Source organism: Heterocephalus glaber, unplaced genomic scaffold (genome assembly GCF_053883595.1).
Source record: "Heterocephalus glaber isolate CG9 unplaced genomic scaffold, H.glaber_assembly_v1.0 deba00001452, whole genome shotgun sequence".
NCBI classification, from domain to species: domain Eukaryota; kingdom Metazoa; phylum Chordata; class Mammalia; order Rodentia; family Bathyergidae; genus Heterocephalus; species Heterocephalus glaber.
The window spans coordinates 7,115,740-7,124,286 of record NW_028258302.1 but is presented as its reverse complement, the minus strand read 5'-3'; the positions used below and the strand labels follow the sequence as shown (position 1 = coordinate 7,124,286).

The window sequence follows — 8,547 nt, the reverse complement described above, 5'->3', positions numbered from 1 at the left end:
TGCTGTGTTGTCCAGGCTGGGTTTGAACCTATGAGCTCCAGTGATGCTCCTGCCTCAGCCTCCTGAATAGCAGGTATATACCACTGCACTTAACAAAATAGCCCCATTTTTAAGGGTTCAGTTTTAAGATTTAGTGACAGGAGGATTTTCCAACCTTGTGAGGAGGTGCACTCTCTGTCAATGGGACTGTGATCTAGGATTTTCTCCCATTAATGGAGGACCTTTCGTGTGCTTCACTAGACATGGACTCTGCCCTCACTTTGCCCTTGGACTTCCCAGGTCACAGAGCCACGAGAACTAAATGCTGCTTAGAAGCCACCCATTTTATGGCATTTTGTTACAGCAGCCCAAATGGACTAAGACACTGGAGATGGTGTGGTTGGAAGCCCTCTTCCCCTTTTGCCCATGACTACTGTTCCCCCCGGACACAGGAGGCAGTGGAACCATGGCTGGGGTGACAGACTTCAGCTCTGCCCCTGCCGGCTGCTCTGACTCCTCCTGCCCTGACCCTGGAGTTGTCATCAGGAGGAGATCTGGGTAATTGGTTTCATCCAAGCCTCATCTTCAGTGGTGTGAAAGGGAAAGTTATAAATATTTTTATCTGTAACTCCCGATGAATAAAAATTTAATTACACTGAAAAATTTAAATTTCATAAGAAATAAATATTAATCCTGGAGAGTGACTTTTGTGGGAAGTTAACTTTCAAATGTCGTCCATTTGGAGGTACCTGGAGTCAGAGAGGGAGGAGCCTGTGTTGTGGCTCTTGGTCTGGGGTGAGGATCCCCACTCCCAAGGACTTGGGCCCCCACAGGAGCAGCCCAGCCCCTCCCTTGGGGTAGGGGTCGCAGGTGACATTCTGCACACCCTCCCACTTCTGCCTCAGCCCTCTCTGCTTCGCCCTGTCTTCAATGATAATCAATCACTTAGGAGGTGCGGATGTTTTCCTAGGTTCTGGGAAATACTTCAGGGAAGCTGTCAGACGTCACCCTTGTCTGTGTGCAGGATAAGGTCATGCGAAGGAGGAAGATGCAAGAGGAGGAGCCACCAAGACCACTGCCCCATGGATTCCTCTCCACTGGCCACCTGGCCCCTCCTCCACTTGCTCATTTTGTTATTATTTTATTATTTAAAAATTCAAGTATAACTAATGCAGAGAAAAGTTCAGGAAACAGAAGCATGTGCTGTCAACGTGGAAGAACCTAAGTTCCCCAGGGGAAGGGACATGGCAGGCTGGAAGGAGGTGGGGGCTTTCCAGAGACCCTTTGAGGATTGCTTGATGGATGCCTCTGGCTGCCTGACCAGGGAGAGAATGATTTGGGGTAGGGTGGCCTAATATTAGTAACAACATCTTAACACATCCTGAACATTTATTATGTGCTGGGCTCCATTCTTGTGTTAGGCGTATTAGCTCATTTAACCTTGCAAAACCCCCCAAAGTAGGCGCTGTTATCACCTTCGTTTCATCAATGAAAACAGATACACAGAGAGGTTATGTAACATGCCCCAAGTCATCCAGCTTGTGGGAGGCAGAGCTGGATCACCCCAGAGTCCTCTGGCTTGAGAGACTTCAGGTTCCTCTGAGATGGGAGAGCACAGGTCTTTGTCCCAGGAGGCCTGAGATCTGGTGCCCTTTGGGATCTTGGCAAAGCTTTTGATAGTTCCCTGCTGTGTCACCTTGGACAAGCTCTCAACTTCTCTGAGCTTCAGTTTCTGCTTTTGAGAAATGGGGATAAAATCTCCACTCTGGACTTTTGGGGGTTGTGTATGGGGCTGGAACTGGCGGCGGAGATGGACAGTGTAACCCTCTCCTCAGGGATGAAGCTGATCCTGTGAGCCCCTGTGCTGATGCTGGACACTGTGCGGATCATGTGCACTTTCACTTCAAGAACCATGCTTGTTATTCCCATAGGCAAAGACCAGAGGTGGGGCCCGGCCTGGAGCGGGTGCTGAGGAGGCTGGTGTGGTGAGAGAAGCTTCCCTGGAGAGTGGCATGGGTAGTGGGCTGGGGCAGGAGGGCAGAGGTCTGGAAGGTGCCGTGTGTCTGTTGTGTTGGGGCTGGGGAGCTGCTCTGTGCTGGCTCAGGGTGAGGCCAGGCTGGGTTCTGAGCCACCCACCTCAGCTGCCCCGTCTCCATGCCACAGATGTGTGGGCTGAGGTCCTCCGGGCTGGGGCTGCAGAGCCTGGGCGTGCAGATGGGCTGCATCTGGATAGAAGAGGGATGAGAACTGGACTTGGCCTGCCAAATAGAGACCTTGTTCTTGAGCCTGAGACTAAAGCTGAAAGGGGTACCCGGGCCTAAGCGTTTGTGTGGGGAGGGTGAGGGGGTGCCAGGAGGGTCTTGTCCTGCAGTGGCCAGGCTAGGACCACTGTGGCCCATGTATGTCAAGGGGAGTCCGGAGGAGGCCGGGCCCAAGGGTCTGATGGGGGTGGTTGCCATAGACCTGCACTTCTCCAGGGGCCAAAAGGACCACGTCTCTCTTGGTATTGGGAAATGCCCTGGTTTTTCGTTGTTGCTTTATTGTTTTTGAGACAGGGTCTCTCTATGTAGCCCAGGCTGGCCTTAAACTTGCAGTGATCCTCCCACTTCAGCCTCCCAAGTGCTGAGATTACAGGTATGCAAGCCCAGCAAATACCCTAGATTCCTATCCAGTTGCTCCAGGGCCCTGAGTCTGGGGAGCAGGTGAGAAATCTGTCTTTTGCAGCAAAAACACAGGGAAGTTATCCCCTCTCTAGACTGGCCCCAGACCTGCATACACACACACACACACCCAGGCATGGCTATACACACAGACACACATACGGGGGCCACAGCTGTGCTCCCACAGACACACGTGTGCATGCAACCCTCCCCCATAGGCACCCACACTGCCATGGAGACTGGATGCTTGAGCGTCCCCGGAATCCACCCACCTGGCTGCATTCTGCTGATGGAATGCTGTAATATTTTTCTATTAAATGTTGCATTTGTTGTGCCTTTTAGTAGCTCCCCTCATTAAAAATAATATTATCTCCATAAATAAGCCAGTGCCCGAGAAGAGAACCCGACTCCATTTCTCTTCCTAATTGAGACACTTAGCTTTGATTTGCACATCGGCACGTAGTGAGCGGATTAATTTTCAATTAATGCTCCTGAGCGGGCGGCTGCAGGCAGCATGGGCTTGCAGCCCAGTGGCCTGGGAACAGCCTTGTGGGAGTAGGGGGTCAGGGTAGGTGAAGACCATAGCATCTGGCAAGGGCCTGTGGCCGATGTGTCCTGGCCTTGTGAAAGAGGCTACTGGGGACTGTGTGGAACTTTATGGTTTTGTTCTTGGTAGGAATGAATTCCTTGGGGCCTTATCTGTGGGAAGCAGCCTACTATCTCACTAGGAGAAGGCCCCTGAACTCTGGCCTTTTGCCAGAAGACATCCCAGGTGCTGCTCACCTGGGACTGTTACAGGCCCTGCTTCATGGGGCTGGCAGCTTGGCGTAAACCTGGTTTTGGTGGCCTGAAGTCCTCTGCAGACCAGACCAGGCAGGACCTCTCTGGCAAGCCAGCTCCTGAACCTCTCCTTTCTCCCCTTCGCTGTCACCACAATGGCTAAGGAATTGGGCAGATGAGCAGGAAGAAAGGAGGAGCACCTCAGCCTCTATTTTTCCTCTTGTGGCACCAGTGAGCCCATTCCCTCGAGCCCAAGGCTAGAGCAAGTCCTCCCAGCTCCTGGCTCCTGAGGGTGGGACTCCTCCTCTTCCTTCTGGCTCCTAGATCTTTATCAATCCAGTTAAAAATTCCTCTCTTCATGGCAAACCAGCTTAAAGCTCTCCCACTAAAGAAGGAGAAATTTCCAGAACTCCTATTTCTTTCTTCTGGATATAGCAATGCCTACTTTCCAAACTGTAGCTTCTGGTATACTGAGGCTGAGGTCTTTTTTTTTTTTGGTACTGGGGATCGAACTCAGGCCCTTGCACTTGCGAGGTAGATGGCAGCACCAGTGAGCTAAATCCCTGGCCTAGGCTGAGGTCTTTTTTGAAGCCTGGGTCTCCTTCTCAGCCCCACCTGCCATGGCATTATTGGGGATGCCCTGCCCAACCCCAGAGCCCCACTCTTGGGGTGTCTCATACAGCTCCAGGCTGCTAACACTGGGAATGTAGTATAGAATTGGGGTAAGTGACAGCATCAGGGCTGGGCCACCAGGGTTTACATCCTGGTCCTTCTGCTTAACTCTGTATCTTGGTCAGGTTATTCCATCTCTCTAAGCCTTAGTTTCTTCTGCCAAACACAGATGATGGCAATAGTACCTGTTTCATGGCATGCTGTGCCAACTAAATGAGATATAGCATTAGCACCTTGATACTCAAGGTGTGGTCTTTGGACTGGCAGCATACATGTCACCTGGTCATTTATTAAACGTGCAGAAGCTTGGTCCCCACCCCAGACCTGCTGGATTCAAATCTGTATTTCCACAATTCCCTCTGCACAGCCATGTCTGGGAAGCTTGGACAAGGAGACTCTTGGGATAGGGTAAGCACTTACCTTGGGACAGGCAAGTGGCAGCTGTCATGATATGGGGGCTTTAAGGATCCTTCACATGAGGCAGACACTGGTACCAAAGAGGAGACTGGGCTTTGCAGATTAGGCTTGTGTGTCCACTTCTGCTGTCTTCCTGCCTCCTTCCTGCCCTCTGGAGAAATGAAGGCAGTGGTGCCATCTCTAGGAGCTGATTTGAGATTAGTCAGAAGGTGCTTTCAAGCATCATGGAAAGGAATTCCGAGACACTGAAGCACCAAGAGCATTTTTGTACATGTTTTCTTTGCACTTCCTGCTATTCCCATTTTTGTAGATGAGCTATGGAGGTACTTTGAAACCAGGGATTGGTACAAGCTTGTGTTGCCAACTAGCTACAGAACTGGGTCTGGTTGTCAGACCCAGAGTCCATGATCAGTTAGGGACCCTTAGAGATCTCCTGGGTGCTAGATCAGGCTACAACCAAGGTCCATGGACCTGAGTACCCATCTCTCCTGAATGAAACCTGCCAGGGGCACTTGCTGCATTGTGTGGTTGGCTGATGCTTCTTGTGTATGTGTGTTGGGGACAGTGGTGGCTGCAGAGCAGGGAGGGGGTGAGGAAGGAGAGACAGGGCTGCTCTGGGATCAGCTGACGGTTAATTAAAATGTTCTCAGAGGTGATCAATCCACAGTCAATGGCTTGAATCTGCAATGACTCAGCTCTTCCCTGGCTGAACAGGAGGCCTTCCTGGGGTGGCAGGCAGGAGGCCCAGCTGTCTTCCTCCTGGTCTTTGGAGGCCTGGCACTGGGCAGTGCTGTTGATGCTGCCTCCAAAATATTCCCATCTTGTTTCCATAATAGCTTCTGTCACTGCTTTTTGACAGGGCAGCCATTAAGTCTTTGACAAAATTGTAAGAATTATTAACATATGAGGTTTTATATTATTTGACAGCTGTCGGCTCCTTTAGAATTCACATCACCCTGTCCCCTGCCTCCTCTCCTCTTCTCTCCTTCCCCTCCCACCCCATAAGGAAGGGAGGAGGGAAAGGGAAAGGGGAGGAGTCAAGCCACCTTGAGCTTCTGTCACGATCACCCTGCACATCGGTGGGACATCTTCTGGGCCCCTCTTGGCTGCTGCCTCAGACTCTTCCCATGCTACTCCCAGTTCTTCTGCTGAGCTTCCAGTCTGGGTGTTTCCCTCCATCATGCATCCTGTCCCCCAGGCCAGAAGTCTAAGGGACACTGGAATCTCCTTTCTTCCCACACTCTCAAGCTCTCCGGTCCCTAAGCATTGTCCATTCTGCTTCCTAAGAGCTTTTGATTCTACCCTGTCCTCCTCAGCTCCATCCCCATCTTCCCTTCCCTGGCCTCATCCTCTCTTACTGGGCCACTATACCCGTTCCCTCACCAGTCAGGGCCCTGCCTGGTTCCCCTGGGTCTGGACCATTAGAATACCTGACCATCCTGCTTCCTATGCCCCCTAGTTTTCTCAGTGGCTGCAGGAAATGCTGGAGAATTGATGTACCTCTCTGCTGCTCGTGGCCTCTCTCAACCAGGTGGTGATGGGAATTAGTGATAAATACCCCAGCTCCTTCCCCAGGGCAGGACAACTCTGAGGCCTGCAGTCTACAGTCTACCCTATGGACCACAGGGGCCCCAGTGGGCTGCAGCTCTGTCCCTCACTGGAGTAACCGGCTTGATAAGGCCCCTCAGGGCTGCCTTCCATTCCCTCTCTGCCTTGATTCCCAATGGCTCCCCTAGGGGTTCTGGATCACCTCTCAGAGAACAATTTGCCCTCAATCCTTGTTTCACAGTCTGCTTTCAGGAGAACCCAAAGGAAGACTCCCTGATCTTTCCTGCAAGCTGCAGCTAGCACAGCCCTTCTTGGATGGTCAAGGACACCTTGGAGCTTCAATTCTTGTCTCATGGTGCCGTTCCAGCAAAGAGAGGTCTTCTTAAAACCTCTGGGCCTGGGTCCAGAAAACATGTCAAAAGCAGTTTCGATAGGCCTCAGATAGTATGCTTTCCCGGTATCTTCATTAGATAAACTTTGGCATTTATACAGCTATAAAGTAATAGATTCAGGGGATTAATGCTAAAGAGAAACACATTCCTAGATATCAAAATATATCACAAAGCTATACTAAGTAAAACTTGGTTAGCACAAAACAATGAGCAAATTAACAGATAAGATGAAAGTGATATAGTGTATTTCAAATGAGTGTAGAAAGGATATATTTGTCATGAAATGGTGTGGGCAATCAGTTATTGTTTGGGAAAAATAAAGATATCTGCTTCAAACAAATACTAGAACACATTCATATAAAAAATATGGAAGCCATAGTCAGGTGTGGTGGTGCATGTCTGTAATTGCAGAGCTCTGGGAGGCTGAGATAGGAGGACACAAGTTAGAGTCTAGCCCGGGAAATTTAGCAACTCTGTAAGACCCTGTCTCAGAAAGGGGGGTGGGGGCTGTGGATGTGGTGCAGTGCAAAGGCCCTGGATTCAATCCCCAGTACTGAAAATAAAAAACAAAAATGAAATCATAAAAGAACTAGGAGAAACAAAGGTGATTGTCACAGGATGGGGTGGGTCTTCCCAAGCATAAAACAGAGGGAAGGCCACAGTCCAAAGGGTGAGAATTGACAAACTCAAAATAAACATAAAGAATCCCAAAGTTACAAAGCAGACCAGTTGACAAATATATTGGCAGGGGAAGGGGTGGAGAGGGAGAAGGAGAGGGAAGGGGGAGGGGGAGGGAAGAGGGAAGGGGAAGGGAGGGGGAAGGGGAAGAGAGGAGAGAGGGAGGGAGGAAGAGAGAGAATATTGGAGAAAGAGAAAGTATATGAATTGAGTAGGATACAATTGAATGAACTCCACTGCAGTTTGCTGATACCTAGTGTCATATACTTAAAGCCAGGACAAATCCTGAAAAGGCAAACATTTAGACACCTGCCGGTGAAAGAGCTCACCCTCACGAAGAGGAAGTTCTGACATCTAACTTGCATTCCTCTCGGTGAAGGAGCCTCTTCTCTCCCGGTTCTCAGGGGAAGGGGTGGGGGTGGGTGGGTCTTCCTTTTTGCGCATGCGCACCTTGGCAGTGTGGTCCAGCCCAGGCAGGTCTACTAAGGCTCCGGCTCCTTAGCTCCAGCACAGTTGACCCTGATCTGGTGCTCCCCTCCTTCCTGAGCGGTGCTCGGTGCTCAACCTGGGCACACAGGTCGTACCCCGCCTGACCCCAGCCTGGCCCAGCCTGGATCCAGCCCCTGTGACCCACGCCCCAAGGCCCCCCCGAGACCGGTTCGGTTCTGCTCCCGGTGTTGTGCAGGGAGCAGATGGGCTTCCCGCGGACGCGGCAGCCGAGCAGAAGCTAATCCACTTTTATCTCGTTATGGTGACAGCCACCCTGTTAAACGGAATGGACTATCGATTTGGGGCTCACTTCCAGTCCGAGGATTTTCCATCACAGACCTGAGTAGAATAGGAGAAAAGCAACACTTATTAACTCAGGTGCCAGTCAGGGAGAGGCGGGTGCAGACCGTCAGGCCCAGGTGGCACAGCCCCGCCTTGCCTCCCTCAGCCTGGCACGCGGGTTCCTCTGCACCCACTATGCCAGGTGCCACGACACAATGCATGATGCAGACAGATTACACAGGATGCTGACCCTGATGCAGATGCCTGTCACTCAGACACTACCAACCCACTGTGACATTTGTCTACACAACCACACCACACTGATGCACACATACCCCCACCCCCATACACATCTGGAGCTGACACACATGCTCATTTGATGTGGACACACACAATACCAATATTTGCATACACCTGGTGCCAACATATGTGTACCATAGCTGACACACATTTACACATACACCCAACACTGAAAGACACGAACACATGGTTCGGGGCACTCACACCTGCATTTAACACTGACACACACACGTGCACGGCGCTGACTCATGAAAACACTCATCCCTGACACAGGTTTATACCCACAGCAGCTCCACAAGTACTCACACAGCTGATGCATGTGTGCACACGGTACTGGCAGAGCCTTAGAG

The 8,547-nt window shown here is 51.0% G+C and overlaps 1 long non-coding RNA gene across 1 annotated transcript; it reads right to left on the bottom strand.

Moving 5' to 3' along the window:
- Positions 1–1,226: 1,226 nt before the first annotated feature.
- LOC101725672 (uncharacterized) lies at positions 1,227–7,573 on the bottom strand. The gene is made up of 3 exons (XR_205515.2): positions 7,456–7,573; positions 4,512–4,695; positions 1,227–2,204 (listed from the first exon to the last, which is right to left on the bottom strand). It is a non-coding gene; the product is annotated as an uncharacterized LOC101725672 (long non-coding RNA).
- Between the last annotated feature and the right edge of the window lie 974 nt (positions 7,574–8,547).